The sequence below is a fragment of the Coregonus clupeaformis genome, chromosome 36, assembly GCF_020615455.1.
Source record: "Coregonus clupeaformis isolate EN_2021a chromosome 36, ASM2061545v1, whole genome shotgun sequence".
Lineage (NCBI taxonomy): Eukaryota > Metazoa > Chordata > Actinopteri > Salmoniformes > Salmonidae > Coregonus > Coregonus clupeaformis.
Genome location: NC_059227.1, coordinates 24,331,771 through 24,348,307, shown reverse-complemented (window position 1 = coordinate 24,348,307; position 16,537 = coordinate 24,331,771).

Sequence of the window (16,537 nt, the reverse complement as noted above, 5' to 3'; positions counted from 1 at the left end):
AAGGGTTTTTCGTAATTTTTTTACTATTTTCTACATTGTAGAATAATAGTGAAGACATCAAAACTATGAAATAACACATATGGAATCACGTAGTAACCAAAAAAGTGTTCAAGAAATCAAAATATATTTTATATTTGAGTTTCTTCAAATAGCCACCCTTTGCCTTGATGACAGCTTTGCACACTCTTGGCATTCTCTCAACCAGCTTCACCTGGAATGCTTTTCCAACAGTCTTGAAGGAGTTCCCACATATGATGAGCACTTGTTGGCTGCTTTTCCTTCACTCTGCGGTCTGACCCATCCCAAACCATCTCAATTTGGTTGAGTTCAGGTGATTGTGGAGGCCAGGTCATCTGATGCAGCACTCCATCACTCTCCTTCTTGGTAAAATAGCCCTTACACTGCCTGCAGGTGTGTTGGGTCATTGTCCTGTTGAAAAACAAATGATAGTCCCACTTAAGTACAAACCAGATGGGATGGCGTATCACTGCAGAATGATGTGGTAGCCATAATGGTTAAGTGTGCCTTGAAATCTAAATAAATTACAGACAGTGTCACCAGCAAAGAACCCCCACACCATAACACCTCCTCCTCCATGCTTTACGGTGGGAAATACACATGTGGAGATCATCCGTCTCACAAAGACACGGCGGTTGGAACCAAAAATCTCCAATTTGGACTCCAGACCAAAGGACACATTTCCACCGGTCTAATGTCCATTGCTCGTGTTTCTTGGCCAAGCAAGTCTCTTCTTATTATTGGTGTCCTTTAGTAGTGGTTTCTTTGCAGCAATTCGACCATGAAGGCCTGATTCACACAGTCTCCTCTGAACAATTGATGTTGAGATGTGTCTGTTACTTGAACTCTGTGAAGCATTTATTTGGGCTGCAATTTCTGAGGCTGGTAACTCTAGTGAACTTATCCTCTGCAGCAGAGGTAACTCTGGGTCTTCCATTCCTGTGGCGGTCCTCATGAGAGCCAGTTTCATCATAGTGCTTTATGGGTTTTGCGACTGCACTTGAAGAAACTTTCAAAGTTCCATATTGACTGACATTCATTTCTTAAAGTAATAATGGACTTATGTTTCGCTTTGCTTATTTTAGCTGTTCTTGCCATAATATGGACTTGGTCTTTTACCAAATAGGGTATACCCCCCTACCTTGTCACAACACAACTGATTGGCTCAAACGCATTAAGAAGGAAAGAAATTCCACAAATTAACTTTTAAGAAGGCACACCTGTTAACTGAAATGCATTCCAGGTGACTACCTCATGAAGCTGGTTGAGAGAATGCCAAGGGTGTGCAAAGCTGTCATCAAGTCAAAGGGTGGCTATTTGAAGAATCTCAAATATAAAATATATTTTGATTTGTTTAACACTTTTTTGGCTACTACATGATTCCATATGTGTTATTTCATAGTTTTGATGTCTTCACTATTATTCTACAATGTAGAAAATAGTAAAAAATAAAGAAAAACCCTTGAATGAGTAGGTGTTCTAAAACTTTCGACCGGTAGCGTAGCCAACATTGGGTGCTGTAGGTGTCCTGGAGGGCGGGTAGTTTGCCCCCGGTAATGTGTTGGGCAGACCGCACCACCCTCAAGAGAGCCCTGCGGTTGCGGGCAGTGCAGTTGCCGTACCAGGCGGTGATACAGCCCGACAGGATGCTTTCAATTGTGCATCTGTAAAGGTTTGTGAGGGTTTTTGGTGCCAAGCCAAATTTCCAGAGAGAGACAGCGAGAAAGAAGAGAGAGAGAGAAACTGAATTGCCTACACATAATACTGATACTCACGCCGCGGTGGTTGGTTCATGTGTGGGAGCTGAACTACGCAGCGACCCAGACCCCCCACTGTCGAAGACAACACACACTCCCATTCATATGTTGTTGTTTTTCTTTCCATCTGTATGTCTTGTATTGTAAATGTTTTGTATGCTTTGGCCATACATACTGCCTGAATGTCATGCCAACAAAGCAACCTTGAATTGAATTGAGAGAGAGAGAGAGAGAGAGAGAGAGAGAGAGAGAGAGAGAGAGAGAGAGAGAGAGAGAGAGAGAGAGAGAGAGAGAGAGAGAGAGCGAGAGGATTAGAGAGGAGGAATAAAGAAGAGCTTTTAAGAGTGTGAGCATAGCATCAGATGTAGCATTTATTCTGCCTGTTTCTACATGATTACATATGGGTTATTTCATAGTTTTGATGTCTTCACTATTATTCTACCCTTGAATGAGTAGGTGTTCTAAAACTTTTGACCAGTAGAGTATATCCTAGAAATTCATGAAAACAAAAATGTGCTTTTTGGCCAGGGTTAGGCATAAGGTTAGGGTTAGGCATAAGGTTAGCAGTGTGGTTAGGTTTATGGTTAAGGTTATGGTTAAGTCTAGGTAAAAAATCTTATTTTTAACTAATTGTATAAATGGGCGGGGTTTGTTACTTTGTATATGTTGTAACTAGTTCCGGCCGAAATGCCGGTACTGTAAAACCAAAGATTGTTATAACTAAACCAAGATAGACTACAGCCATCGTGAGTCATATGAGTCATAGTGGGCAGAACAAGCAAGGAGGTGGGCAGAGCCAAGCACGAACTAGCGAGATCCTATTGGCTCGTTCCAGCAAATATCTGCATATTTCTGTTAGGGAACGCCTCCTCTGTGAAGTGCGCGTGTGCAATAACTCAATTCTCCTTTGCACTCCTTTTAAACAACGTGATTTTTTAAAACGTTTGCAAAAGGTAAAGTCTACAAAACTTAGTCCACTCTGTTCATAACAGATTCTAGTTTTGGAAACGGAAAACTGTATGGAGATCAAATTTTTCATCGATGAGAACATTTGCAGAAGGTCGGCCAAAATCCATCTTGTTCCATCTTCTCCCACTGTCAGCCAGAGTGCTTCCTCTCACTACCATATTGTCCTCAGATGGCATACGGGCACGTTTCTTGGCTTAGTGCCAACTCTTTGACCAATGAGAACCCATGAAATCTAGTAGTGGGCGGGCTAGATAGCCCCAAAAATTTGACATGTCTACAATTCTCCATGCTTGGAACACGACGAGACGCCCACATACTTCCAAATATGGATTGGTGAGGTACAAAGACTCTAGACTAAAATAGCGTGTGTCCAATCCTGTTTCTCACCGCCGGGAGGACATTTTTGATCATTCGGAACATTAGCTACTTACTCACTCGCTTTGGTGTTCCTGTACGGTCTCGATCAAGAAAATCGCATCACATCGGAGGTCCAGCCAGTGGTCCAGCAGCCTCAGGTGGTCTTCGTCCTACCCGAAGATCGCCCCTCACCCTGGGGACAGTTCGAGTACCTCTGGGAGAAGAAGCACTTGTTATTTTTCCTCTTCTTCTTCCTCAGCCTCCAGCCACCGGGAGCGCCATCACACCCACAGAAACAAACAGCAGAGGCACCAGTCTGGTAGTTCTAGCTCTGGTTCTTCTGGTTCCAGCACCCCCAGTCTCCCTCCTCCCTCTTGCTCCCTGCCCCTCTCCCCGTCCCCAGCATAGGCTCACCCCTCCCTCTCCCTCACAGACTCCAGTGCTTGCAGCAGCCATGCCAGACCCTCTCCCACCGCCAGTAGATCAGAGTTCTCCCCAGCCCCCTCCCCTGCCTTAACCGTAACCCCTTCAGACACCCTCACCTCTGAGGTTCCTGAGAAAACCAAGGCCCTCTCCCTCCCACAACCCACCGTCGCCTCAACCAACGACAACAGCTGCCATGACGACGGTAACCACGACGACAACGGCGATGACCATAACCACGACGACAACGGCGATGACCACTACATAAAGCATAAGCGTTTCTGCAAGACGTACAACATCCTGTCCAAGTCTGGCCTGCTGGAGATCACCCTGAGTACCAAGGACTTGATTCGTCAGAACCGCAGGACCCAGGTAGACTTGGACCGGCTCAAGGAGCACACCAACCTCTTCCTGTGGGCCCTGCAGACCGGAGATATCAGCATCTGGAGCAAGCTGCAGACCAGCCTCCAGGAAAAGGAGAAAGAGAAGGGCAGTGGGCAGCAGAGCAGAGCAGCTTAAAGGCAGATACAGATTAGACCTGGACTAAGTAAAAGCAGGGTTTCATCCGTTAGACTGGGGAGAGACTGAGTTGAGGTGGGGGAGGCTGAGGCAGCTGGACTGGAAGTAATATGCCCACAATGATCACGCAGAAACATACTCTGACCTACATACTAGCAGTAGTATCTCTGCACTGCTGCCTGGTTTAGTTACCCTAAACCAGGCCAGGCACACTGCCTCTATATATACTATAGCCTGCCTGATTTACCCCAGGCGAGGGTGGATGGTAGGCTTCTGTACAATATGAAATCACTCTATTCCCTATAAACTGCACTACCGTGACTCTATATAGTGCACTACTTTGATCCTATACCCCTTGCACAGTCTTCACATTTTGCTGCCTTAAAATTAAATCTAAAAGGGATTACATTCGGGTTTTTTCCTACCGATCATTTTCCAAATTAATATGAAATACAAAAACAAAGATGTCTTGATTGCGTATGTCTTCTCACCCCAGAGTTAATACTTGGTGGAAGCACCTTTGGCAGCCTTTACAGCTGTGAATCATTTTGAATAAGTTTCCTCCAACTTTGCACAACTCTCAGGGCTACATATAACCATTGTTTGTGTCGAAATACTCACGCTCTGTACATTTGGTTGGGAATCACTGATGGACACCAATATTCAAGCATTGTCTCTGATTTTCAAGCCAATTTCATTTAGGAATGAGACTAGACCATTCAGGAACACTCAACCCCTCTTGGAAAGCCATTCAGGTGTGTCTTTGACGTTAACATTTGTTTAATTGTCCCGCTGAAAAAATAAAACTCTCCCAGGCATAGGTTTTCAGAAGACTGATGCGGGTTTCCCTCTAACTTTGTACCTGGGCTTTGCTCCTTTAATATTTATTTTGATCCTGACAAACTCCCTAGTCCCTGCCGGTGACAAGCATACCCATAACAAGATGCTGCCACCACAATACTCAAATATACAGAGGGTTTCATTCTGTGTTGTATTGGATTTGACCCAAATCTGTAGTTTTAATTTAGGCCAAAAAGTTGTATTTATTTTCTGTGTTGTGTGTCTTGCAGTATTGTTCAACGGCCTTGTTGCAAACAGAATGGATGATTTGAAGTGGATTTTTTAACACAGGCTTCCTTCTTTTCAATTTGTCATACAGGCCAGTAATGAGGAGTAAATACAAATGTTGTTGATCTTCTGTATTTTCAAGTATTGTGGTGGCAGCATCATGTTATGGGTGTGCTTGTCATGCTGAGTATCTCTGAGATAAGCCCTAGGGGGCTGTTTTACTGGAAGCTTAAAGTGTCCACTAACTGACACTTTAACCAGTCGTAGTTATGGCTTGACATGAGGCATGCTGAGTAAAATAGGCCTATTTTGAGGAAAGCTTGGTGGTATGGTTAGTGAGAGTGTTAAGTATGGGTACCTGAACTGAACCCAACAAAAGCAACTTTTTTATTTTATTCAAATATGTTGTCTAAATTTAAGACGACGATCTTTATTGATACGTTTTACAATAGCCAGTAGGTTTCCACTGTAAAATGTCTAAGAAGAATGGAAAGCAGGCAACACAGAATACTTTTTTCCTCTTTGTGAATTCAGGGACTTCTGTACAAGGAAAGACAGTGATTTACCTAAAGACTCTTTCAGGACTCCATTGAGGATTCTGTTCATCATGGCGTGGGAAGTTACTGCCAAGTAAGACTAAGTTGGCACAACTTATCATGAGGTTAAGTTATTTTTAAATCTGCGATTGTTTGTGTTTTTGTAATGGACCAAGCATCATATCTCTCTGTTTCTTTCATGGCCTTATTTAGACAATTGATTATGTGGTATTCAAGGACTTTTTTCTTTCAAATAAGGAATTCTCCATAAGAAGACAGCCTGTCAGTAGGCCTTAGTGCCACATCTTGTTATTTTGTCCGTCAAAGCATCGGAGTGCCTCAAAGTTGTTACAAATACAAAGAAGGTGCTATAATTTGTGCTTTAACAGTAGATGTTATAAAATGCAATAACAGTAGATGTTATCTTCAGTGTAACAGTAATAGGCCTCAGGGAAGCCATTTTAAAACATCCTGAATTACTCATCTATAAGAACTGCATAACACCTGTATTTGCTTGTTACCACAATTCAAATAGGCAAAAACTGTAAAAGTTTGCTTATTTTTATATTGTTGGATATTTTGAAACTTGCCTCAAACAGGAAGTCTTATATTTAAATGTTGGCAGCGGTTTTTCTATAATTGTTATCCTGCCTCCTCGTCGCAAAGACAAATGAAATGTTTTCTATTTACAGTGCCTTGCAAAAGTATTCATCCCCCTTGGTGTTTTTCCTATTTTGTTACATTACAACCTGTAATTGAAATTGATTTTGATTTTTATTTTATGTCATGGACATACACAAAATAGTCCAAATAAATTGGTGAAGTGAAATGAAATGAAAAAAATAAGTTGTTTCAAAAAATTCTAAAAAATAAATAACGGAAAAGTGGTGCGTGCATATGTATTCACCCCGTTTGCTATGAAGCCCCTAAATAAGATCTGGTGTAACCAATTACCTTCAGCAGTCACATAATTAGTTAGATTGCACACAGGTGGACTTTAAGTGTCACATGATCTGTCACATGATCTCAGTATATATACACCTGTTCTGAAAGGCCCCAGAGTCTGCAACACCACTTAGCAAGGGGCACCACCAAGCAAGCAGCACCATGAAGACCAAGGAGCTCTCCAAACAGGTCAGGGACAAAGTTGTGGAGAAGTACAGATCAGTGTTGGGTTATAAAAAAATATCAGAAACTTTGAATATCCCACGGAGCACCATTAAATCCATTATTAAAAAATTGAAGTAATATGGCACAACAACAAACCTGCCAAGAGAGGGCCGCCCACCAAAACTCACGGACCAGGCAAGGAGGGCATTAATCAGAGGCAACAAAGAGACCAAAGATAACCCTGAAGGAGCTGCAAAGCTCCACAGCGGAGATTGGAGTATCTGTCCATTGGACCACTTTAAGCTGTACACTCCACAGAGCTGGGCTTTACGGAAGAGTGGCCAGAAAAAAGCCATTGCTTAAAGAAAAAAATAAGCAAACACGTTTGGTGTTCACCAAAAGCCATGTGGGAGACTACCCAAACATATGGAAGAAGGTACTCTGGTCAGATGAGACTACAATTTAGCTTTTTGGCCATCAAGGAAAATGCTATGTCTGGTGCAAACCCAACACCTCTCATCACCCCGAGAACACCATCCCCACAGTGAAGCATTTTGGTGACAGCATCATGCTGTGGGGATATTTTTCATCGGCAAGGACTGGGAAACTGGTCAGAATTGAAGGAATGATGGATGGCGCTAAATACAGGGAAATTCTTGTGGGAAACCTGTTTCTGTCTTCCAGAGATTTGAGACTGGGATGGAGGTTCACCTTCCAGCAGGACAATGACCCTAAGCATACTGCTAAAGCAACACTTGAGTGGTTTGAATAGGGTGAATAGTTATGCATGCTCAAGTTTTCTGTTTTTTTGTCTTATTTCTTGTTTGTTTCACAAAAAAAATTATTTTGCATCTTCGAAGTGGTAGGCATGTTGTGTAAATCAAATGATACAAACCCCCAAAAAATCAATTTTAATTCCAGGTTGTAAGGCAACAAAATTGGAAAAATGCCAAGGGGGTTGAATACTTTCGCAAGCCACTGTATGTTATCTGCTCAATGTTTCAATAGAACAGCAGCACTAGCTTGTGATTGATGACAAAATTATCATTAACACTAACAGATGATTCTGTACCAATGTTTTGTATTACTATTTTTCTTTCAATTATAAACAAAAAACTGCAGAAAAATAAATTGATCATGATGTTGACTTTCTAAAACACTATTTTTTTTGCAGCTATGCGAATCAGGATCCTTTAATTGAATGATGATTAGTAAATGCACTATCTGTGTTTGTGTTGCTCAAGTAAACCTTTTTTCCCCCGTGTTTTTTAAAGATACATTGCTTGCTTAATAAACGTTATTTCCAAGAACATGGTCTCTGTCTGTGGTGATGAAGCATGATATCTAAGTCTGTATAATGACACTCCCGATTGGCGCAGTGGTCTAAGGCACTGCATCGCTGTGCCAGTAGACATCCTGGATCGAGTCCAGGCTCTGTCGCAGCCGTCCCCAGACCCATGGGCGGCGCGCAATTGGTCCAGCGTCGTCCAAGGTAGAGGAGGGTTTGGCCGGCAGGGATGTGGGTTCGTTTCCCTCGGGGGAACACAAAAAAACGTGTATGCATTCACTAACTGTAAGTCGCTCTGGATAAGAGCATCTACTAAAATGTAAGTAATTGAGCTGAGAAGATGGATTACTTCACACACTGACTATTTTATATTGCAACATAAGTAACTCATGATAGAGGAAACCAAGTGAACAGACCATTGACAGTAAAATAAAAACATACTAACCAGAGAGAGGATGGGATGTGTTTTACCAAAGATGACTAACCCAAGATGACCACAGTCTGTCGTTTACAATGGGAACAAATTAGTCGTAGTGGGCAGAACAAGCAAGTAGGGGAGCAGAGCAAAGTACGAGCTAGCGAGATCCTATTGGAGTGTTCTAGCATGTATTTGCATATTTCCGTTAGGGAACGCCTACTCTGGGAGGTGCGCGTGTGCAATAACTCAATTCACCCTTGCAATCCTAAAAAAAAGCAATTGTTTATACTCTGGCAAAGGGTAAAAATTTACAAAACTTTGTCCACTCTGTTTGTAGCAGAATATACACTGGAAAATGTAAATGGGAGAAAAAAAAAGAATGTAACATGTAAAGTGTTGGTCCCATGTTTCATGAGCTGAAATAAAAGATCCCAGAAAGTTTTCACACGCACAAAAAGCTTATTTCTCGCATAGAAAACACTGACTTTGTTCTAGCCCTGTCACACGTACCGTATGATCAGTAAATAAATGCACACAGAATTCGTTGCTTTGACAAGACTGACATACACTTAAGAGACTGAACTAAAATGTCCAATAAACATTACACATTTTATTATAAGCTACCGTTAACTTCTTCCTGGCAGTCGCCAGTACACCGACTGTAGATAAAATATATATTGTCTGTGAGGCCGAAAGCCTTCCTTCGAAATTACGTTACACGCTCCTACCTCCATGCACTTTATCTGCAGCAGAGTATCTCGCCGGGCGCGGTGGCGCGAGCCTGTGATTCAGCGCGTGCCTGTGATTCAAGTCACTGGGAGGCTGAGGTTGGTAGATCGAATGAGCTGAGGAGCTCTGTGCTACAGCGCACTATGTGGAATGGGCGTCCCCACTTAGTTCGGTATCGGTATGGTGTTCATGGGGCAGCCAGGTACCACCAGGTCGTCTAAGGAGGGGAGAACCGGCCCAGGTCAGAAACCAAGCAGGTCAAAATCCCCGTGCCATCTAGTAGTGGGAAAGCTCCATGAATAGACGCTGCAGCCGTGGCAATATAGCGAAATCTAATCTTTATTTATTAATTTAGATGTATTTGTTAAAAATAAGTAATTCGTGATACAAATACTCGCGCATCCCACAAAACAAGTAAAAAGAAAGCAGCACTATAAGCATGGTACAAGAGGGAAAAATCCATATTTACGTACGAAGGCTGTACTTCTTTCAAAAAGTTATTTCAATTTATTTTAGAGCTGACCCAGACAGTAGAAAGGTTAACAACTGTATTGTGCCTTTGTTGAGATAAAATAAAGACGGAGAGTATAGTCGAGCTTAGCCTCTTCCTCTCTGTCTGTATACTTTTAACTAATCAGGGTAGCATGTAAAACATTGATATTGTTCCTGCCCTTTCACACATTCTGCATGATCAGTAAATAAATACACACAGAAATAATTGCTTTGACAAGACTGACATAGACTTAAGAGACTGAACTAAAATGTCCAATAAACATTATACATTTTGTTATAAGCTACCGTTAACTTCTTCCTGGCAGTCGACTATAAAGCGACTGTATATAAAATATATATTGTCTTTGAGGCCGACAGCCTTCCTTCGAAATTCCGTTACACTCTCCTACCTCCATGCACTTTACCTGCAGCAGAGTATCTCGCCGAGCGCAGTGGCGCGTGCCTGTAATCGAAGTCACTGGGAGGCTGAGGATGGTGGATCGAATGAGCTGAGGAGTTCTGTGCTGCATTGCACTATATGGAATGGGTGTCCTCACTAAGTTCGTTATCGGTATGGTGTTCCTGGGGGAGCCTGGGATCAACAGGTCGTCTAAGGAGGGGTGTACCGGCCCAGGTCGGAAACGAAGCAGGTCAAAATCCCCGTGCCGTCCAGTAGTGGGATAGCTCCTTGAATAGAAGCTGCAGCGCAGCCTTGGCAATATAGCGAAACCTAATCTTTATTTAGTTGTAGTTGTTAAAAAAAGTAATTCGTTATACAAATTCTCGCGCATCCCACAAAACAAGTAAAAAGAAAGCAGCACTACAAGCATGTTACACGAGGGAAAAGTCCATATTTACGTACAAAGGCTGTACTTCTTTCAAAAAGTTATTTCAATTTATTTTAGAGCTTACCCTGACAGTAGAAAGGTTAAAAACTGTATTGTGCCTTTGTTGAGATAAAATAAAGATGGAGAGTATAGTCGAGCTTAGCCTCTTCCTCTCTGTCTATATACTTTTAACTAATCAGGGTAGCATGTAAAACACTGATATTGTTCCTGCCCTTTCACACATTCTGTATGATCAGTAAATAAATACACACAGAAATCATTGCTTTGACAAGACTGACATAGACTTAAGAGACTGAACTAAAATGTCCAATAAACATTATACATTTTATTATAAGCTACCGTTAACTTCTTCCTGGCAGTCGACTGTATATTAAATAGATATTGTCTTTGAGGCCGACAGCCTTCCTTCGAAATTCCGTTACACTCTCCTACCTCCATGCACTTTACCTGCAGCAGAGTATCTCGCCGGGCGCAGTGGCGCGTGCCTGTAATCCAAGTCACTGGGAGGCTGAGGTTGGTGGATCGAATGAGCTGAGGAGTTCTGGGCTGCATTGCACTATGTGGAATGGGTGTCCTCACTAAGTTCGTTATCGGTATGGTGTTCCTGGGGGAGCCTGGGATCAACAGGTCGTCTAAGGAGGGGTGTACCGGCCCAGGTCGGAAACGAAGCAGGTCAAAATCCCCGTGCCGTCCAGTAGTGGGATAGCGCCTTGAATAGAAGCTGCAGCGCAGCCTTGGCAATATAGCGAAACCTAATCTTTATTTAGTTGTAGTTGTTAAAAAAAGTAATTCGTGATACAAACTCTCGAGCATCCCACAAAACAAGTAAAAAGAAAGCAGCACTACAAGCATGTTACACGAGGGAAAAGTCCATATTTACGTACAAAGGCTGTACTTTTTTCAAAAAGTTATTTCAATTTATTTTAGAGCTGACCCAGACAGTAGAAAGGTTAACAACTGTATTGTGCCTTTGTTGAGATAAAATAAAGATGGAGAGTATAGTCGAGCTTAGCCTCTTCCTCTCTGTCTATATACTTTTAACTAATCAGGGTAGCATGTAAAACACTGATATTGTTCCTTCCCTTTCACACATTATGTATGATCATTAAATAAATACACACATAAATCATTGCTTTGAAGAGACTGAACTAAAATGTCCAATAAACATTATACATTTTATTATAAGCTACCGTTAACTTCTTCCTGGCAGTCGACTGTATATATAATATATATTGTCTTTGAGGCCGACAGCCTTCCTTCGAAATTCCGTTACACTCTCCTACCTCCATGCACTTTACCTAAAGCAGAGTATCTCGCCGGGCGCAGTGGCGCGTGCCTGTAATCCAAGTCACTGGGAGGCAGAGGTTGGTGGATCGAATGAGCTGAGGAGTTCTGGGCTGCGGAATGGGTGTCTGCACTAAGTTCGGTATCGGTATGGTGTTCCTGGGGGAGCCTGGGATCACCAGGTCGTCTAAGGAGGGGTGTACAGGCCCAGGTCGGAAACGAAGCAGGTCAAAATCCCCGTGCCGTCCAGTAGTGGGATAGCGCCTTGAATAGAAGCTGCAGCGCAGCCTTGGCAATATAGCGAAACCTAATCTTTATTTGTTAATTTAGTTGTAGTTGTTAAAAAAAGTAATTCGTGATACAAATACTCACTCATCCTACAAAACAAGTAAAAAGAAAGCAGCACTACAAGCATGGTACACAATGGAAAAGTCCATATTTACGTACAAAGGCTGTACTTCTTTCAAAAAGTTATTTCAATTTATTTTAGAGCTGACCCAGACAGTAGAAAGGTTAACAACTGTATTGTGCCTTTGTTGAGATAAAATAAAGATGGAGAGTATAGTCGAGCTTAGCCTCTTCCTCTCTGTCTATATACTTTTAACTAATCAGGGTAGCATGTAAAACACTGATATTGTTCCTGCCCTTTCACACATTCTGTATGATCAGTAAATAAATACACACAGAAATCCTTGCTTTGACAAGACTGACATAGACTTAAGAGACTGAACTAAAATGACCAATAAACATTATACATTTTATTATAAACTACCGTTAACTTCTTCCTGGCAGTCGACTGTATATAAAATACATATTGTCTTTGAGGCCGACAGCCTTCCTTCGAAATTCCGTTACACTCTCCTACCTCCATGCACTTTACCTGCAGCAGAGTATCTCGCCGGGCCCAGTGGCGCGTGCCTGTAATCCAAGTCACTGGGAGGCTGAGGTTGGTGGATCGAATGAGCTGAGGAGTTCTGGGCTGCATTGCACTATGTGGAATGGGTGTCCGCACTAAGTTCGGTATCGGTATGGTGTTCCTGGGGGAGCCTGGGATCACCAGGTCGTCTAAGGAGGGGTGTACCGGCCCAGGTCGGAAACGAAGCAGGTCAAAATCCCCGTGCAGTCCAGTAGTGGGATAGCGCCTTGAATAGAAGCTGCAGCGCAGCCTTGGCAATATAGCGAAACCTAATCTTTATTTAGTTGTAGTTGTTAAAAAAAGTAATTCGTGATACAAATTCTCGCGCATTCCACAAAACAAGTAAAAAGAAAGCAGCACTACAAGCATGTTACACGAGGGAAAAGTCCATATTTACGTACAAAGGCTGTACTTTTTTCAAAAAGTTATTTCAATTTATTTTAGAGCTGACCCAGACAGTAGAAAGGTTAACAACTGTATTGTGCCTTTGTTGAGATAAAATAAAGATGGAGAGTATAGTCGAGCTTAGCCTCTTCCTCTCTGTCTATATACTTTTAACTAATCAGGGTAGCATGTAAAACACTGATATTGTTCCTGCCCTTTCACACATTCTGTATGATCATTAAATAAATACACACAGAAATCATTGCTTTGACAAGACTGACGTAGACTTAAGAGACTGAACTAAAATGTCCAATAAACATTATACATTTTATTATAAGCTACCGTTAACTTCTTCCTGGCAGTCGACTGTATATAAAATACATATTGTCTTTGAGGCCGACAGCCTTCCTTCGAAATTCCGTTACACTCTCCTACCTCCATGCACTTTACCTGCAGCAGAGTATCTCGCCGGGCGCAGTGGCGCGTGCCTGTAATCCAAGTCACTGGGAGGCTGAGGTTGGTGGATCGAATGAGCTGAGGAGTTCTGGGCTGCATTGCACTATGTGGAATGGGTGTCCGCACTAAGTTCGGTATCGGTATGGTGTTCCTGGGGGAGCCTGGGATCACCAGGTCGTCTAAGGAGGGGTGTACCGGCCCAGGTCGGAAACGAAGCAGGTCAAAATCCCCGTGCCGTCCAGTAGTGGGATAGCGCCTTGAATAGAAGCTGCAGCCTTGGCAATATAGCGAAACCTAATCTTTATTTAGTTGTAGTTGTTAAAAAAAGTAATTCGTGATACAAATACTCGCGCATTCCACAAAACAAGTAAAAAGAAAGCAGCACTACAAGCATGTTACACGAGGGAAAAGTCCATATTTACGTACAAAGGCTGTACTTCTTTCAAAAAGTTATTTCAATTTATTTTAGAGCTGACCCAGACAGTAGAAAGGTTAACAACTGTATTGTGCCTTTGTTGAGATCAAATAAAGATGGAGAGTATAGTCGAGCTTAGCCTCTTCCTCTCTGTCTATATACTTTTAACTAATCAGGGTAGCATGTAAAACACTGATATTGTTCCTGCCCTTTCACACATTCTGTATGATCAGTAAATAAATACACACAGAAATCCTTGCTTTGACAAGACTGACATAGACTTAAGAGACTGAACTAAAATGACCAATAAACATTATACATTTTATTATAAGCTACCGTTAACTTCTTCCTGGCAGTCGACTGTATATAAAATACATATTGTCTTTGAGGCCGACAGCCTTCCTTCGAAATTCCGTTACACTCTCCTACCTCCATGCACTTTACCTGCAGCAGAGTATCTCGCCGGGCGCAGTGGCGCGTGCCTGTAATCCAAGTCACTGGGAGGCTGAGGTTGGTGGATCGAATGAGCTGAGGAGTTCTGGGCTGCATTGCACTATGTGGAATGGGTGTCCGCACTAAGTTCGGTATCGGTATGGTGTTCCTGGGGGAGCCTGGGATCACCAGGTCGTCTAAGGAGGGGTGTACCGGCCCAGGTCGGAAACGAAGCAGGTCAAAATCCCCGTGCCGTCCAGTAGTGGGATAGCGCCTTGAATAGAAGCTGCAGCCTTGGCAATATAGCGAAACCTAATCTTTATTTAGTTGTAGTTGTTAAAAAAAGTAATTCGTGATACAAATTCTCGCGCATTCCACAAAACAAGTAAAAAGAAAGCAGCACTACAAGCATGTTACACGAGGGAAAAGTCCATATTTACGTACAAAGGCTGTACTTTTTTCAAAAAGTTATTTCAATTCATTTTAGAGCTGACCCAGACAGTAGATAGGTTAACAACTGTATTGTGCCTTTGTTGAGATAAAATAAAGATGGAGAGTATAGTCGAGCTTAGCCTCTTCCTCTCTGTCTATATACTTTTAACTAATCAGGGTAGCATGTAAAACACTGATATTGTTCCTGCCCTTTCACACATTCTGTATGATCATTAAATAAATACACACAGAAATCCTTGCTTTGACAAGACTGACATAGACTTAAGAGACTGAACTAAAATGTCCAATAAACATTATACATTTTATTATAAGCTACCGTTAACTTCTTCCTGGCAGTCGACTGTATATAAAATACATATTGTCTTTGAGGCCGACAGCCTTCCTTCGAAATTCCGTTACACTCTCCTACCTCCATGCACTTTACCTGCAGCAGAGTATCTCGCCGGGCGCAGTGGCGCGTGCCTGTAATCCAAGTCACTGGGAGGCTGAGGTTGGTGGATCGAATGAGCTGAGGAGTTCTGGGCTGCATTGCACTATGTGGAATGGGTGTCCGCACTAAGTTCGGTATCGGTATGGTGTTCCTGGGGGAGCCTGGGATCACCAGGTCGTCTAAGGAGGGGTGTACAGGCCCAGGTCGGAAACGAAGCAGGTCAAAATCCCCGTGCCGTCCAGTAGTGGGATAGCGCCTTGAATAGAAGCTGCAGCGCAGCCTTGGCAATATAGCGAAACCTAATCTTTAGTTATTTAGTTGTAGTTGTTAAAAAAAGTAATTTGTGATACAAATTCTCGCGCATCCCACAAAACAAGTAAAAAGAAAGCAGCACTACAAGCATGTTACAAGAGGGAAAAGTCCATACTTACGTACAAAGGCTGTACTTCTTTCAAAAAGTTATTTCAATTCATTTCAGAGCTGACCCAGACAGTAAAGGTTAACAACTGTATTGTGCCTTTGTTGAGATAAAATAAAGATGGAGAGTATAGTCGAGCTTAGCCTCTTCCTCTCTGTCTATATACTTTTAACTAATCAGGGTAGCATGTAAAACACTGATATTGTTCCTGCCCTTTCACACATTCTGTATGATCAGTAAATAAATACACACAGAAATCCTTGCTTTGACAAGACTGACATAGACTTAAGAGACTGAACTAAAATGACCAATAAACATTATACATTTTTATTATAAGCTACCGTTAACTTCTTCATGGCAGTCGACTGTAATATAAAATACATATTGTCTTTGAGGCCGACAGCCTTCCTTCGAAATTCCGTTACACTCTCCTACCTCCATGCACTTTACCTGCAGCAGAGTATCTCGCCGGGCGCAGTGGCGCGTGCCTGTAATCCAAGTCACTGGGAGGCTGAGGTTGGTGGATCGAATGAGCTGAGGAGTTCTGGGCTGCATTGCACTATGTGGAATGGGTGTCCGCACTAAGTTCGGTATCGGTATGGTGTTCCTGGGGGAGCCTGGGATCACCAGGTCGTCTAAGGAGGGGTGTACCGGCCCAGGTCGGAAACGAAGCAGGTCAAAATCCCCGTGCCGTCCAGTAGTGGGATAGCGCCTTGAATAGAAGCTGCAGCGCAGCCTTGGCAATATAGCGAAACCTAATCTTTATTTAATAGTTGTAGTTGTTAAAAAAAGTAATTCGTGATACAAATTCTCGCGC